This window comes from Schistocerca cancellata, chromosome 8 (assembly GCF_023864275.1).
Source record: "Schistocerca cancellata isolate TAMUIC-IGC-003103 chromosome 8, iqSchCanc2.1, whole genome shotgun sequence".
In the NCBI taxonomy this organism is placed as follows: domain Eukaryota; kingdom Metazoa; phylum Arthropoda; class Insecta; order Orthoptera; family Acrididae; genus Schistocerca; species Schistocerca cancellata.
Genome location: NC_064633.1, coordinates 495,402,340 through 495,420,947, shown reverse-complemented (window position 1 = coordinate 495,420,947; position 18,608 = coordinate 495,402,340). Strand labels below are relative to the sequence as shown.

Sequence of the window (18,608 nt, the reverse complement as noted above, 5' to 3'; positions counted from 1 at the left end):
ATATGTCAAATGAAAGAGCAACTCAAACAGTTGTGTTTGACACCAGTGCGCACTCGCAGCGCGCAATGTTTCCGCCGCAATCCGCTAGACACTGTACCCAAGCGCTGGATAGGCTTCAAGGGGCCCAATGACAGGGCTTGCTTCAGGTGGCCTCCACGTTCACCGGACCTAACGACATACGATTTTTTCCTTTGGGGCTTCATCAAGGATCGTGAGTACGTGCGTCCGCTATCAGCAGACCTCCCTGAACTAAGAAACCGGATTGACGCAACTGTTGCTACAACCACTGAACACACTTATCAACGTTTGGGAAGAACTTGGCTATACATTTGATGTGTGCCGTGTGACAAATGGTGCTTACATTGAACATTTATAAGATTCTTGGTGAAACTGTATGAGTTGCTCTTTCATTTGACATATCATTTACAACTGTAAGTTTAATGTAATATATATTATAAAGCGTTAAAAACCCGATATTCATTTACAAACACCCAGTATTATCTGAGAAAAGGGCAAGCTGAGTTTCATACGAGCGATGGTTTCTAAAAACGTGCGGATTTGTTTACATACCTTTTCGGTCTCTAGGAAATTTATTATATTCGAACTGAAAATATTTTCTAATGGCTCAAATGTCATTAGAAAATATTTTCAGTTCGAATATAATAAATTTACTTCTGAACCAAATCGATGTTAAGGATATTGGCATGTAATTCTGTTCAAATGGTTCAAATGGCTCTGAGCACTACGCGACTTAACTTCTGAGGTCATCAGTCGTCTAGAACTTAGAACTAATTAAACCTAACTAACCTAAGGACATCACACACATCCATGCCCGAGGCAGGATTCGAACCTGTGGCCGTAGCGGTCGCTCGGCTCCAGACTGTAGCGCCCAGAACCGCACGGCCACTCCGGCCGGCTGTAATTCTGTGGATCCGTTCTTTTACCGCCGGCCGCTGTGGTCTAGCGGTTCTGGCGCTGCAGTCCGGAACCGCGGGACTGCTACGGTCGCAGGTTCGAATCCTGCCTCGGGCATGGGTGTGTGTGATGTCCTTACGTTAGTTAGGTTTAAGTAGTTCTAAGTTCTAGGGGACTTATGACCTAAGATGTTGAGTCCCATTGTGCTCAGAGCCATTTGAACCATTTAAAAAAAAAACGTTCTTTTACCCTTCTTCTATATACAGATGTCAGCTCCGCATTTTTCCAGTCACTTGGGACTTTCCGCTGGACACGAGATACGCGATAAATGCAAAATAGGTAAGAGGCCAATGCCGTAGAGTTCTTTCTGTAAAATCGAAATGGGATTTCATGCGGACCTGTCAACTTATTTGTTTTCAACTCTTTCAGTTGTTTCTCTACGCCGGGGATGATTATTACTGTATCATACACAAGCGACTTCTTGCAATGGTCAAACGGCGCTATGTTTATACGATTTTCTTAAGTGAACGATTTCTTAAATGCGGAATTTAAAACTTCGACTCTCATTTTGCTGGTTTCAACTGCCACACCAGACTGGTGAAGGACTGACTGGATGGAAACGTTAGTCCCAGTTAGCGATTTCACACAGGATCAGAATTTTTCCGAGTTCTCGGTCAGAGCTTCTGCTAAGGTATGACGCTGATAGCTGTTGCATCTTCGCGGATAGATCTTTTCACAGACGCACGAACCTCAACCAACATTTACCTGTCTCCATTTGCACGTTCTCTTTTGAACTGAGAGTGCAATAGACATTGGCGGAGGATGCCAAGACAGTCGGTCGGTACCTAAGGGCTAGTCAGGGCCTATGGACGAAGTTTTTTTAGTTGGAGAGATTCGTGTTTTCCTGTCCATCCTGCAGTCAGCAAATGCTGAATACAGATTCGTGACGTCAGTAGCAATGCCACTGGTAGCGGTGATCTAATAACGTCTTTGATTACTAACACAAGGCATTAGGGTCGCCCATAACCACTTTTAAGATCTGAAATGATAATTAAATGGACACCCTAGCTGCAAACAGGCGTTGATGTACTTCATTAGGGACATGTTGAAAATGTGTGCCCCGACCGGGACTCGATCCCGGGATCTCCTGCTTACATGGTAGATTAATCTGCCACGAGTAATGAGTATTATGGGCAAACATCTATTAGGCGCACTACGAATGTAGTGGTGTGGACATGTTGGGAATGTGGATCTCACGGGGAGCGTGCAAGGGATAAGTCCCTGCAGACGCACTATCCGCTGTGCCCGCGGTGGCTCAGATGGATTGAGCGTCTGCCATGTAAGCAGGAGATCCTGGGTTCGAGTCCCGGTCGGGGCACACGTTTTCAACATGTCCCTAATGAAGTACATCAACGCCTGTTTGCAGCTAGGGTGTCCATTTAATTATCATTTCACTTCTAGCAAAGCTGCATGGTCATCCACGGTAACTGTTCTTTCGGGAACAGATACTACCGTCATATATAGTTAAAATATGGCTTCCCGGCCATTCACCTTCATGTGCGAACGCCCATGCTATGCCCGAACTCGTACGGGACTTGGTAGATTAATCTGCCACGAGTAATGAGTATGATGGGCAAACATCTATTAGGCGCACTACGAATGTAGTGGTGTGGACATGTTGGGAATGTGGATCTCACGGGGAGCGTGCAAGGGATAAGTCCCTGCAGACGCACTATCCTCTGTGTCCGCGGTGGCTCAGATGGATAGAGCGTCTGCCATGTAAGGAGGAGATCCCGGGTTCGAGTCCCGGTCGGGGCACACATTTTCAACATGTCCCTAATGAAGTACACCAACGCCTGTTTGCAGCTAGGGTGTCCATTTAATTATCATTTCACTTCTAGCAAAGCTGCATGGTCATCCACGGTAACTGTTCTTTCGGGAACAGAGACTACCGTCATATATACTATTAAGGTCAGTGTAAAGTGATACAAAAATTTTATTCATGGAACTGTAGCGTAATAACGGTGAGAGGTGAAACAGAAGTTAGTATATGAATTTCATAGACAGAATGATTTGCTAGTAGCGGTATAGAAACTGAATTCTCAGGACTGAAAAGGATCCTTTCTCAACTACCAGACAGCAGATTTCTGCACATGTTTCCGAAGCTGATGATTTTTAAATACAATATGTAAGGGTATTGAGGAACAAATTAAATGCAACAGAAGATGAAAATCTGATAGTCTTGAATGACGAGAGAGTAAATTCGTTTCACTGCATCGGCAACCGGATTCGCCAGCGGGTCCTCATTGGTATTTCTTATTTACATCTACGTATACTGCTACACTCTGCAAGCCACGTCACGGTATACTGCGGAGTATGCTCCTGGTACCACGATCACGTTTGTTTTCCATCGCATTTATTGTTTCTATTACGACTACAACTTTGCTTCCGCCGTTTTGCAATAGACGGCAGTAACGGCAAGTGGGGTTCAGGTGATTGGTCATAGGTGTAATACAATAAGCTTAGGCATCTGTAAACATAATTCCATAAAAATATTAGTCGATTTGTGATTGAATCATAAGGTTATTCTCGATTAAGTACGTCAACTGACGTACCCATTTCTCGCCATTTGTGGGAAGTTTTTTGTGCTTTAACATGAAGAAATCTGCGGCTGTGGCTCTTCAAATGCTGGGCAAGACGAATGGTGAGGGAACTGTTAGTGGAAGAACGTGCAGAGAATGTTTTCAACGCCTTAAGAACGGTGATTTTGATGTCGAAGACTGGCATGGCGGTGGAATACAGAACGTTTTCGTAGCTATTGAAACAGACGAAGACAGTCACAGACCATCACTATCGAAAGCAATTTATGCATTTGAGCCCAGTACTGAAACACAAACGGCCACAACACAGCGATAGACACGTAAAGCTAATTTTGCAGCAGGTCAGTGCTCGACCCCATGTAGCAAAACCCGTCAAAATATACATGGAAACGTTGAAATGAGAAGTCCTAGCCCTCCCGCCGTATTCTCCATACGTTGCTCTCTCTGAATACCACCTTGTTCGATCAATGGCATGCAGTCTGACTGATCAGCACTTCCGCTCATATGAACAAGTGCAAAATTGAATCGATTCAGGGATCCACACAAAAGACGCTCAGTTCTTCCGCCAAGGGATTCGTAAGCTATCCGAAAGATGGAAGAATGTAGTGGCCAGCGATGGGAAATACTATGAATCATAATTTTTTTGTAAGTTTTTCACAATAAAGCCCTGAACTTCGAAAAAAACGGCGAAAGCAAAGTTGTAGACCTGGTACAATGGACTTTTGGTTGTAACTCCAGAAGTATGAAAGGAGGATAGCGGATTAACGCTCCGTCGATGACAGTATGATTACAGACGGAGGACGAGCTCGTAACATATGACGATGATGAAGAAAATCGTAACAGTCCTTCCCAATGGAACCACTCTAGCAGCTGTCTGAAGAGACTGAGAGAAGCAAAGCAAAACTTAAAATATTAATTTTGCACAAGAGTCTCGTGAAGACTTGGACCTCTTTCTTAACAGCTTGTTGGTTAACCTTTGGAACACTATACAACAGTGAGTCTGGGTGGAATGGATTCGATAGTCCTTGGTAGGTTTCCGGAGGTATGTAGCACCAAATGGCTACGCATAGGTTACGTAATTTTCTTAAATTGTGTGCCGGTGATTTCTGAGCGTAGAACTAGAGCCCGATAGCGTACCAGGTGTGTCCCATCGAGTCCAGGCGAATTTAGTAGCCAACGATCAACATGTATTCACTGCCAAGTTACTCAGTCCACTGTACCGCGATTTTGGCCTTGTAACATCGATAGATATCCTACTGGAAGATACTTTCGAAGTCGGGAAAAACTTCAAGTGTGAAGGCATTCAGGTGGTCCGCAGTAATGTTTACAGCTATCATGGTGCCTTCGATTTCTGGGACAGGTTCCACGGAAACCCAGGTGGATGTCCTCCACAACATAATACTGCACCCACCAGCCTCAGTCCATGGCGCAGAGCATGTTTCGAGCAGTTATTCGCCTGGACGATAGCGTGTCTGGACATGACGATCGACCGGCTGCAACAAGAAATGTGACTAATTCGATCAGGCGACGACAAGTTTCCACTGATGCTCGATCCAATCTCGATGGACCCTATGCCCACCGTAATCGTAACCGACGATGTCGTTGGGTCAACGTGGGTACACATAAGGGTGACTTGCTCCATATTCAATAACGTACAGCGAAACATTTTTGAATACCCCAGTATTTAACTCTGTCACATATCGCTCCCTGCACTCTTCACAGAGCGTGACCGTCTGAAAACTTGTCGCCTACTCGTGCTTTAGCCGTCTTTCAATACTCTCCATGGATGCTCACGACAGTAGCACGTGAACGGCCGACCATCTCCACCATTCACTTCCTGGATGCTCGTTCCTATGTGCTGAGCCTTACTAATCTGCCCTACGTAAAAGTCGCTTATGTAAGTGTAATGCCCTGTTTCCGGTTCTTATCGTCGTTATAAATGATTCCCCATTCATCCCTACCCCGCGTATTATTTTCCTTACCGCGCATCCGGGAGCATTCAGTCTCACTGTGGGAAGTGGTCAGAATGTTTTGGCCTTCAGTATAATACACAGGGTGCTTCACAAAGTTATCACAGGCATCTAAGCGTTCTAGAGGGGACCTATTGTTAGCTGATAAAGATTTGATAAAGAACCCGTATCGGAAATGTATACGAATAGTTTAGGTGTAAAATAAGTTTGAAGATCGGGTCTTTTCAAATCTCGCGCTTTAAGTTACGCACACTGCGGGGACAGGGGCCCTTGACACGCAATGTTTCGAGCACTCGACGTCGGGTTCTCTTCTACATGACGAAGAGCGTCCTCTTCAAAGTCGAAAGTGTGGCGCGTGTATGGAGCACTAGAGTCAGCCCTCCTAGATGCGAAAGTAGCAGTATCGCGTAACTGTTGTTTTACTCGAACGAAAACGGAATATGGTGTCGCAGTTACCACAGGAAGTAACAGTGTCGCTCTCTTCTCAATTTGTGTGGGTACTGTGGAGCTGGAAACTTTATATGCAAAAGTTTTTTTTTTTTACATGGGTTCCTTCTCAAATGCGTACGAAAAGCGAGCAGCGTATTCCAAGACGGCTAGGCGCAGAAAATGGCTAAAATTTTTACGATATATTTCTAAGATCCTGATCTCGAACAAATTTGAAGTTTTCCTTGATAGCCTCATCCTTTTCCGATATACAGAGTTTCATAGTTACTGTATTTGTGCACGTAAAATACGCACATAAAATCCGGTGTGAGGCGAAATCGTAGTTTGTAATATGACGTAGCATGGAGAAATATGGTGTAAGGTGGCTCCGTCATAATCAGAAGGGTTCTGGAAACCACACGTTGTAGTACTATAGTACACGCAAAATTTTTGTGCACGTAAAATCTTGTCTTATTTATAGTATTACGTTATTTCAATTTCGCATAAGTACAGTACGAAAATTTTACTGGCCCAATTAAGTTATTTTTACGAGGGTTGCCCATAAAGTAAGTTCCGATCGGTCGCCAAATGGAAACGACAGTGAAAACCAGAAACGTTTTATTTGCAACAGTTAGGCACACCTTCCACCTACTTCTCTACATAGTCGCCGCTCCAACTTCGAGTTTTACCGTAGTGTTGTATCAGCTTTCCAATATCCTCGTCATAGAAAGCAGCCGCCTGTGATTTCTGCCAGTTATCTGCACTGGTCTGCAGCTCGTTGTCTGCGGAAAAAAATTTGTTTTCATAGCCAGCGGTTCTTGTGAGCGGAGGTGAGACTCAGGTGGAGCCAATTACGGACTGTACTGTGGGTGATCAAACACTTCTCATCGGAAACGCTGCAGGAGCGTCTTCATTGCCCCTGCAGTGTGCGGCCGAGAATTGGCGTGAAGAAGAAATTGCTTGACAGTTGTGTTATGTGGACTGCATGACACAGGTGAAATATCTAACCAAGCCCTCATACTGGGCGGTAGACGCTATTCCCTACGCATCTTTACGTGCTCACTGTTCGCTCAAAACTGAAAAGAGCGACGCGACACGATCGACGGCCATACTAGAGACATTGCCAAACACACCTGTGTAAAGCTTTACCAGATTTTCTCAGTGGTTTCCACTTCGCGACCGATCGGATTTAGTTTCTGGACAACCCTCGTATATAAGTGACATGCCCTGCTGTAGAAAAAAAAAAGGAACCAGCGAAAAATGCTTGTATCGGAGAACAAAAAAGGCGAATATGCTCCTGTTTATTAAAAGACACTGAGGAAAAAGTGGGGTACCAACTACATCATTCTACTTCCCTCAGCACCTTCAAAGAATTCCACAGAAATTCTGGCATGCGAACGTATTCACGCTTCTTTTATGCTGAGAAGACTATGGCAGTGGGAAAGAGACGGAAATGTAGTAAATTCAGGAAGACAGTAGACAGTAGTTGTGACATAGAGAGATGGAGACAATGGTAGTGTGAGAGAAAAAGAGGGACACATTGGCAGTGGAACGTAGTTGACAGTGACAGAACAGCGCAAGAAGAAGAGAGACAGTCCCAGTGGGAGTGGATTAAGCGAAGCAGAAAGTGGAAGTGGATGAGAGCAAGCGACTATGAGAGGCAGAGTCTGTGACAATGAGAAAGAGAAATAGAAACGTAGCGACAGCGAGAAGATATAGCAGCAGTGGGAAGGAATAATTACACTACTGGCCATTAAAATTGCTACACCACGAAGATGTGCTACAGACGCGAAATTTAACCGACAGGAAGAAGATGCTGTGATATGCAAATGATTAGCTTTTCAGACCTTTCACACAAGGTTGGCGCCGGTGGCGACACCTACAACGTGCTGACATGAGGAAAGTTTCCAACCGATTTCTCATACACAAACAGCAGTGAACCGGCGTTGCCTGGTGAAACGTTGTTGTGATGCCTCGTGTAAGGAGGAGAAATGCGTACCATTACGTTTCCGACTTCGATAAAGGTCGGATTGTAGCCTATCGCGATTGCGGTTTATCTTATCGCGACAGTGCTGCTCGCGTTGGTCGAGATCCAATGACTGTTAGCAGAATATGGAATCGGTGGGTCCAGGAGGATAATACGGAACGCCGTGCTGGATCCCAACGGCCTCGTATCACTAGCAGTCGAGATGACAGGCATCTTATCCGCATGGCTGTAACGGATCGTGCAGCCACGTCTCGCTCCCTAAGTCAACAGATGGGGACGTTTGCAAGACAACAACCATCTGCACGAACAGTTCGACGACGTTTGCAGCAGCAAGGACTATCAGCTCGGAGACCATGGCTGCGGTTACCCTTGACGCTGCATCACAGACAGGAGCGCCTGCGATGGTGTACTCGACGACGAACCTGGGTGCACGAATGGCAAAATGTTATTTTTTCAGATGAATCCAGGTTCTGTTTACAGCATCATGATGGTCGCATCCGTTTGGCGAAATCGCAGTGAACGCTCATTGGATGCGTGTATTCGTCATCGCCATACTGGCATATCACCCGGCGTGATGGTATGGGGTGCCATTGGTTACACGTCTCGGTCACTTCTTATTCGCATTGACGGCACTTTGAACTGTGGACGTTACATTTCAGATGTGTTACGACTCGTGGCTCTACCCTCCATTCGATCCCTGCGAAACCCTACCTTTCAGCAGGATAATGCACGACCGAATATTGCAGGTCCTGTACGGGCCTTTCTGGATAGAGAAAATGTTCGACTGCTTCCCTGGACAGCACATTCTCCAGATATCTCACCAATTGAAAACGTCTGGTCAATGGTGGCCGAGCACCTGGCTCGTCACAATACGCCAGTCACTACTCTTGATGAACTGTGGTATCGTGTTGAAGCTGCATGGGCAGTTGTACCTGTACACGTCATCCAAGCTCTGTTTGACTCAATGCCCAGGCGTATGAAGGCCGTTATTACGGCCAGAGGAGGTTGTTCTGGGTACTGATCTCTCAGGATCTATGCACCCAAATTGCTTGAAAATGTAATGACATGTCAGTTCTAGTATAATATATTTGCCCAATGAATACCCGTTTATCATCTGCATTTCTTCTTGGTGTAGCAATTTTAATGGCCAGTAGTGTAGAATAGTAAAAGTAAGAGGGAGCAAGAGGGAGGCAGTAACAGTAAGAGGAGATATTATTAGTATGGCAGATCGAAGGGGAGTGATACAGAGACGCAAAGGGATAACGATAATAAGTTGGGCTGAATGAATGAGTGAGAATGGGCAAGTGGGAGTGGATGGGAATGAACGACTTACAGCGATGGACTAGTGAGTGTGAGCGGGTTACAGTTGGGGGAGTTTGTGGGAGTGAGAGATGAGTTGCATGTTAAAAAGAGCATGAATATGTTCGCATGCCAAAATTTTTGAGAAAATTTTAAAAGATGCTGTGGTAGGCGCAATAAGGCAGCTGGCACCCCACATTAAAGCGAGAGTCTTTAAATAAACAGGAGCACAGTCACCTTTTTCGTGCTCCGATAGGAGCATTGTTCCGCTGGTCAGAATTATGGCACAAATTTTCACGCGGAATCAATTATTGAGGCTGGTGTGAGTGTGCTTCTTTCTCATTAAAATATGAGGTGTAGTTGGCGATGTTCCCTAGTAAGAGCCTGGCTGTGAATTTATCTCCTGTGCTGTGTAACTTGTTCTCTCAGTCTTTACATGAAGTGCCCTCATTGTACTTCGGCGTGCACGCCCAATTACCAGAGCGCGCACTGCGCAACCGCCTTGGCACAGGACTCCATGTTTCAACACGCGAACCTCGTACAGTTGGCCCCTAACTATCGACGGAGCCACTCCCAAGTAAAACCGACGGTGTCAAGCAGCGACGATCGTTGAAAATGAGAAGTCAACTCTGACTCCTGCTCGCAGCCTAGATGTGAATGTTGTAATTTTTTACGAGGAGTAGTTGTCCAGTTTTAACTGTCACCTCAGAAAAATAAAGCAGCGGCTGTGAAATTGGTTGATGGTATCCAGTATTCTCTAAACGTTCATCCTTCAAAGTTATACATTTTTACCTACTACGGATGATGTGACCTAGCTCTTGGCTGTATAAGTTTCCATTGTGGCTGTTCAGGAAACACTGAACCTTGAAAATCACATCGCCATCGTTCTGGAAATGGCAGCCACGCAATAGTTTCTCCATCCGAGGAAAGTGTAAGAAATCAGTGGCTGCTATGTCAGGAGAATAAGGGTGGTGGGAGGCGGGAAAAGCACACCGTCTTCAGGCCACCAGTGGCCCATCGGGACCATCCGACCGCCGAGTCATCCTCAGTGGAGGATGCGGATAGGAGGGGCGTATGGTCAGCACACCGCTCTCCCGGTCGTTATGACGGTTTTCTGTGACCGGAGCCGCTACTATTCGGTCGAGTAGCTCCTCAATTGGCATCATGAGGCTGAGTGCACCCCGGGAGGCGGGAGCAGGTCAGAAATTGATACCTCAAAGAACCGTCTGTGTGTATAATGTGTTGCATTCGTTGGGACGTTGTCGAGGAGCAAAAACACTACCTTGGACGCCTTCCCAAGACGGTTCGCCTATATACCTTGCCGCAGTATCTACATCTGTATGTACAGTCGTGCTCAAAAGTATCCGAACGACCTGAATTGCATTTCGCCTGACTTACATGCAACGCACATAACGCAGCTGTTTAGCAGGTCCTGTAATCACTCCTCGGTACAGTCGTTTGACTATTGAAAATGGTTCCAACAAGTCACCACTAGAAAAAACTGCTCTGTATCGCAATAACTCAAGATGTAAAGCTATACCACAATACTACAAATATCAGGGAACACCTTATCACATATAAGACTGTCATTAAGGCTTGTAAGCTCGCATTTATTACAATAAATCACATACCTGCAATGTTACGACTCTCGGTATTACGTCAGATAGGTAACGCACGAAGTAAGTTCGTCGTTTTCATGATTTCCTCTTGAAAGCAACATACCGTACTTATTATTAACACAAAAAGACATTAAAAATGTATGTTATTCACGAGCAGCTAGTTCAGAATATGTATGAACTTCAAATGACACAACGAACCGTCTCGTTCTGCATATGGATTAAAACCCAGCTCATTCAGACTAGGCAAACATTTCGTGACTGATGGAAACTAACAATGATTCCTGACTATGCATACAGAGAGTGATATACCTCGATGTTAGACAGTTTCAGTTGGAAAATATTAACTTTAAATCACATAACATAAACATTTTTAACGGACGGGAATTCCTATCCAGCATCTATTGTCCCTATTAACGAACTACAAGAGATGGTAAATATTGCTTCTTCACATGTAACTTACTTGAAATGCCGTAAGGTATTGTGTTGGACAGGGATTCGAACCCAGAACCTAATCAAATTGTTATCCAAGCACAATCAACCGTGCATATCGTATTTTCTCGGCAGTGGCTAGTTGTTTTAACTGAAATGACGAGACGAAACATTAATTTTTTCCTTCCCAGGACTAGAGAAAACGAACGTTTGTTACACCAGCAGCGACATGTGAGCATGTTTGAACTACACGAAGAGTTCAATGCTGACTGGGAATCGAACCCCACACATATCGTTGTTGACTACACACAAAGAGACGTCAGCTACCGAAATTTTCTCCACCAGCATCCTTGGACTTACAGTTATCTCGCAAATATTTCTGTGTCACACTGGGAGTCAAAAACGTCAGATATCGTTAGTGCTGACAACGAATGAAAATACTTTAAAAATCAAAATAATTATCTACCAGCTGATAGGTGTTCTCAGGCTAGAGCTTGATAATACATAATGAAAACTTTAGTGCTGGGCCAGGATTCGAACCCATTCAAGCGCAATATGTGGAAATGTTGAGGAATCTGCAGTTTTGAGCCAACAACAAATTGTAGTCGAGCAGTAGTATCACTAAGGGATCAAATTCCGCGTTGAGGGCGGTCTGAGTTGCATTCGCAGTTCAGAACCAATTTTATCGACATACAGAAGCTCAAATAAAAGATGGAATAAGCGTCCTGTACCCTACTTAGCGTTTGTTTCGTCACTAGAAATAAATAACTAGTATAATAAAGGTTACTGGTGATAGAGTTTCTACATGTCGCCACCCCTGATTTTATTGTGGTTCAACCTAACGTGTACTTGGTAGACAAGGAATATCATGTGATTCTTGAAGTTTTCCCGGCGGACATAATGTTCCATCATCTTTCGGGCGTGCACTCGGGACAGCGACAATCCTTCTTGCGATATTTCGGCTAGAAACCACCCAGCCATCTTCAAGGTGAGTCGGAGATTGAGTTCATAGCGTTTTTTTTCTTTATTGTGATTTCATTCCCCTGCCCCATATGGGCAGGGGAGGGCTGTCAGCAGCACAATCCGCCGCTCTTCAGCCGAGTGACACGACAACTAAAACAAGAATAAAATACTACATACATTAGGAGATAAAAAGGGGAACATAAAACAGAGTAAGGGGAGAAAAAGGAGGTAAAAAGACATGGACATGTAGACGTTAATGGGGGACAGTTAAAAAAGTCACCAGAAAGTTAAAAAACACAGTTGGCGATTCTTAAAACACAGAGAAGACACTGGATGCTCATGCACAGGTTAAAAGTTCGCCACAGTATTAATTTCATAGCGTTTGCGCGTGCCTATTTATACGGAGAATCACGTATACAAAGCTGCTGAGGATAGAAAGCGCATGCGTCAAAGATATCAAAGTCGCCACTACTGCGCTAGTCATAGATAAGATGTATATAGCAAAGATAAACATATAAGCGCAGAGTGCAAACAAAATAGTGCTGCTGCGAAACCACCGTGCTTGTACACTCCTGGAAATTGAAATAAGAACACCGTGAATTCATTGTCCCAGGAAGGGGAAACTTTATTGACACATTCCTGGGGTCAGATACATCACATGATCACACTGACAGAACCACAGGCACATAGACACAGGCAACAGAGCATGCACAATGTCGCCACTAGTACAGTGTATATCCACCTTTCGCAGCAATGCAGGCTGCTATTTTCCCATGGAGACGATCGTAGAGATGCTGGATGTAGTCCTGTGGAACGGCTTGCCATGCCATTTCCACCTGGCGCCTCAGTTGGACCAGCGTTCGTGCTGGACGTGCAGACCGCGTGAGACGACGCTTCATCCAGTCCCAAACATGCTCAATGGGGGACAGATCCGGAGATCTTGCTGGCCAGGGTAGTTAACTTACACCTTCTAGAGCACGTTGGGTGGCACGGGATACATGCGGACGTGCATTGTCCTGTTGGAACAGCAAGTTCCCTTGCCGGTCTAGGAATGGTAGAACGATGGGTTCGATGACGGTTTGGATGTACCGTGCACTATTCAGTGTCCCCTCGACGATCACCAGTGGTGTACGGCCAGTGTAGGAGATCGCACCCCACACCATGATGCCGGGTGTTGGCCCTGTGTGCCTCGGTCGTATGCAGTCCTGATTGTGGCGCTCACCTGCACGGCGCCAAACACGCATACGACCATCATTGGCACCAAGGCAGAAGCGACTCTCATCGCTGAAGACGACACGTCTCCATTCGTCCCTCCATTCACGCCTGTCGCGACACCACTGGAGGCGGGCTGCACGATGTTGGGGCGTGAGCGGAAGACGGCCTAACGGTGTGCGGGACCGTAGCCCAGCTTCATGGAGACGGTTGCGAATGGTCCTCGCCGATACCCCAGGAGCAACAGTGTCCCTAATTTGCCGGGAAGTGGCGGTGCGGTCCCCTACGGCACTGCGTAGGATCCTACGGTCTTGGCGTGCATCCGTGCGTCGCTGCGGTCCGGTCCCAGGTCGACGGGCACGTGCACCTTCCGCCGACCACTGGCGACAACATCGATGTACTGTGGAGACCTCACGCCCCACGTGTTGAGCAATTCCGCGGTACGTCCACCCGGCCTCCCGCATGCCTACTATACACCCTCACTCAAAGTCCGTCACCTGCACATACGGTTCACGTCCACGCTGTCGCGGCATGCTACCAGTGTTAAAGACTGCGATGGAGCTCCGTATGCCACGGCAAACTGGCTGACACTGACGGCGGCGGTGCACAAATGCTGCGCAGCTAGCGCCATTCGACGGCCAACACCTCGGTTCCTGGTGTGTCCGCTGTGCCGTGCGTGTGATCATTGCTTGTACAGCCCTCTCGCAGTGTCCGGAGCAAGTATGGTGGGTCTGACACACCGGTGTCAATGTGTTCTTTTTTCCATTTCCAGGAGTGTAAATAAATAATTAATCTATCCTCAGCAGCTTTGTATCACGTGACTCTCCGTATAAATAGGCACGCGCAAGCGCTATGAACTCAGTCTCCGACTCGCCTTGAAGATGGCTGGGAGGTTTCTAGCCGAAATATCGCAAGAAGAATTGTCGCTGTCCCGAGTGCACGCCCGAAAGATGATGGAACAAGGAATATCATGATTAATGTGAATTTGAGACCACAATGCCATTACACCTTTTTCACTTGGCGTAGCCAGAAGAGAACAGAATTTGTCCCTCCCTATCAAAAATCATCGGCAGAAGTTGGAATCGAACCCAGACCATATGTATATCAACCTATTATCAATCTAACAGACCACCAAATCGTCTGCTCATAACGCCGTTGCGCCACACTGGATCAGAATTCTGACACAGAGGCCCCATGTAGTGGTTTGCAGCATGTTCAGTACATTCATTTACTTGGTTGAGCGAATCGCCATGAACTACCTACCTCAGTTACCCAGTGCATACATTCGACTCTATGTTGTAATCACCGAAATAAAATGACGTAACTGCCACCTACACAGAATTGCCAACAGCATAGGGTGCAGAAATTTAAATAGGAAGTGTTCCTTTCCACTTGAGCTACTCTATTGCGCTATCTGTTTGTTGAAAACGTCGTGCAGTGCAAAAGAAAAGCTGTAACTGTCTGTCTCTCAGAAGTCTAGATCCGGTCATATGCATTATCTCGCAACACTGTGGAATGCGGAAGTTCTGGAGGAAGTGTTATTGACTTCTGGAGGTGCCCTAGCTGCGTGTCGGCTAGTAGCGTAATGGTAAGCGTCGTGCACTGTATATAAGATGTCGCGGGTATGAGTACATTCACTGCTACAATTTTTAAGACGCAAATCTGCTATCTGCTGAAGTTATCGATCTAATGGAACTTTGAACATAATTCCCTTCACTTCTCAACCCAAAATAGTCGCATATCGAAAAGGGCTAACTTCTGTGACATTTTGTTCTTTTCAGGTTTAATAGACGGCCAGGGAGCAGATGCATCTCGAAACTTTTGTATTATGTATGGGGAGAGCGCATCGCGCCAAAATACGCCAGAAAAGTATTTTCTACATTACCTGTCACGTGATGGTGGCATTTTATTCTTCTTCAAACCTTGTTTGAAAGCTTTAACTCAGAACTAGTTTTCTAAATGCATGTAATCAATAAACTGCATGTGCATTGTCAGACTGTTATAGATAATATCAGAGAATTTGCATATATCGTTGATGATAAATTTCTCTCTCATGTTTACTATTGTTTTAACAACACTAAAAGAAACGTTACGGAAATTGTGCACTGTACTATAAAAAATGAAATAAAACTACCCATGATAGCCTTACGAGGAAAGTCTGTTTTAATAAAACTGAGTATCTGTACACAAGTGTACCTCTATTGGCACGAATTAGTAAAACCCTACTCACTTACATTTCAAAAATGGTTCAAATGGCTCTGAGCGCTATGGGACTTAACATCTATGGTCATCAGTCCCCTAGAACTTAGAACTACTTAAACCTAACTAACCTAAGGACATCACATAACACCCAGTCATCACGAGGTCTTACATTTCGATTGAGTCTGTGCTTAATTGGTGTGCTGTATCATTCTCCAGAGGTATGCAACAGTGACATTTAAAAAATAAAGTTATGTATTCCTAGAAAGCCACAATTTGCTTGTCAAAAGCGTTTCCTGTAGTGCAGAATTGTAAGTTTTTCACCATTGCACTATGAGCCGAAAGTATTTTCTTGCGATTTCCTTATCGATGTTTGATCTGACTGCTTGTAGCTCCTTCACAGAAGGGATAAAAAAGTTATTGTCAGCGAGACTGGAACCGCGTACCGTAACGATCGCTTCTTCACAGGTTAGCCCGTAACCACAGAGCTAGGGAAGAGGTATGTGTGTCGTTTTCCTCTTACGTGGTCAGTAGTGGCTAGATCTCGTAAACAGCTACTTAAATGACGAGATTAGTTGCGATTTCCACGTGCAACGACTTTCCTGGGCCGAAAACCGTAAATTTACAATCATTTGTTACACTTCAAGCGATAATAACTCAGATTAGTCAATGGAAATGACAGGAAAAATCAAGTGAACTTTGAGGCTTAATTCCGTGCACACCAGAAAGTAACTCGTCGATCACAGAGTTGCCAAACATACCTTGCCGTGTTGCCAAATCTCAGTTACAATACCAGCAGGAAGAAGACGAACCGATGTGAGCCTACAGCGGGTTGGGAAGTGACCATAGCTGGCGTCTCAAAGACGCAGCTGCTATGTCGTGGAATACGTAATGCGTCTGATTCGCATTTCTGTAACTAGGTTTAGGGACTGTAACGTAGTTACTAATAATACTCAGAACTGACTGCAAACTAAACATTCTAAATCAAAAAGTCTTATAGTTATTTTTATATTTCTTTCGTAAGTGTACTCAAAACGAAGAAACTCATTCACGAACGTTTTCGTGCCTCACCAATAGTCAAGCACAACAAACAAATAATGTGTGTTTGTGTGTGTGTGTGTGTGTGTGTGTGTGTGTGTGTGTGTGTGTGTGAGTGTGTGTGTGTGTGAGAGAGAGAGAGAGAGAGAGAGAGAGAGATAAAAATGAAGAAGAATGAGAGAGAGAGAGAGTATAAAATTGTTGTAAAGAAATTGAATCATGGTATGTAAAGAAATCTTTCATTAAAATGACACATTCAACATCATTACAAAATGTCGTATTCATGATCTATGGAACAAGTATTAATCTAATCATATCCTATTGCTAACTAGCCATGAAGAGTCATGAATTACCGAAATTTTCGCCAATATCAGTAACCAAATCAAAACTCGAAAATAAAAGACTACAGTTTTTTTATGATAAACCAGTACTCCTATCAAGACCCTTTCGTCCCTGTTAACTGACCACGAAAGATGTCTGATATACCTCCATTCAGAAGTAACAAAGTGTGCATGCATTTAAAGATGAAGCGCATGATGTGAAGTTCTGTGATGAAGATACGAACTAAACCCTTAATCGGATTGTTGACTAAGTAAAATCAAATGTTACTTATCGGTTTTTCTTACCAGCTGCTAGGTGTTTGAATATAAAATAAGGATACAAATTTTTGTGCCTGAGCGACAATCGAACCGCACACCTACCGTCCTTCTTTATCATCCACGAATATAGCTTAAGTATCAATTGCTTACTCACCAACAGTAAGATGTGTGCGTGTCTGACCAGAAATAACGACACCTATTGCGATTGTTGGCCACACGTTATTTTTCACTAGCAGGCCGTTGTGCACGTGATGGGGCTTGAAATGAAATTATGAATATTTTTGTACTGGATCAGGATTTGGACCCACATACGTACCTTTGGAGGAGACCTAGAGAAGATTGCAGTCTTGCGAAAAGGAACGAAATGGTTGAACTATACTGTTCCCAGAGGCCGACCGGAGCGGCCGAGCGGTTCTAGGCGCTACAGTCTGGAGCCGCGCGACCGCTACGGTCGCAGGTTCGAATCCTGCCTCGGGCATGGATGTGTGTGATGTCCTTAGGTTACTTAGGTTTAAGTAGTTCTCGGTTCTAGGGGACTGATGACCCCAGCAGTTAAGTCCCATAGTGCTCAGAGCCATTTGAACCATTTTTTTGTTCCCAGAGATTGAGATCCTTGAAAGAGGAGATACGAATTCGAATCACAGTCCAGCACCATATTTTTCAACGACTCTAGTTCAATCAAGTACAAGTAAAATAGGAGCGCTGTTCCTTTAAATGGGTACCGGTTCATCAAATAAAATAAAATTTTCTAATGTAAGTAAGTCCACTGGCGACAGTATTTCTGTTTACTATGACTATGTCATTTCACAGTTGGCAATGAAGGAACATGATGTTTAATGCGTATTCTGGATTATAACGTCTTTATCTCGAGGTTCCCAGAGGTAAAGTAAATACGTTTGTGCCTCTTAAAAGTAAATGTCTGAACCCACGCATTGCACCTGTGACAGCTCGTTCCACCAGAACAATGAGGCCACATTTACCAGCCCCAGGAGTGTGCCGTAACGAATGATGTGCTTAGCTTGCGATATTAGTCACGGTGGAAAAAATGCGAGTCTATTAAATGGTTAAGCAGAAGCAAGCTTCTGACGCGGAGATTATGCTACTCTCATGTCAGCAGGATGTAAAGACTCTTCTAGGCATCACAGCCTCGATGTGAAGACATTTTGAAATTTTCGCTAATTCAACAAATTTCTTAGTTCGAGAAAATCCATTGTGAAGTGTGAAGTTACCGCATAATTCGATTAGTACCGCTATTATTATTAACGTTTTCTTCATACCGCTGCTGGAACACATGTGCTTGAAGATCATATAATGCCTTTTGGTCATTACAGAAGTAGTTGCCCGAGAACAGG

The 18,608-nt window shown here is 44.7% G+C and overlaps 1 protein-coding gene and 1 non-coding gene across 2 annotated transcripts in view; both read left to right on the top strand.

Moving 5' to 3' along the window:
* Positions 1–18,608, top strand: part of LOC126094587 (myosin light chain kinase, smooth muscle-like) — a 390,310-nt gene that overhangs the window by 298,668 nt on the left and 73,034 nt on the right. The gene's annotated exons all lie outside the window — the stretch shown is intronic.
* Trnat-ugu (transfer RNA threonine (anticodon UGU)) lies at positions 2,219–2,293 on the top strand. Its single transcript has one exon. It is a non-coding gene; the product is annotated as a tRNA-Thr (tRNA).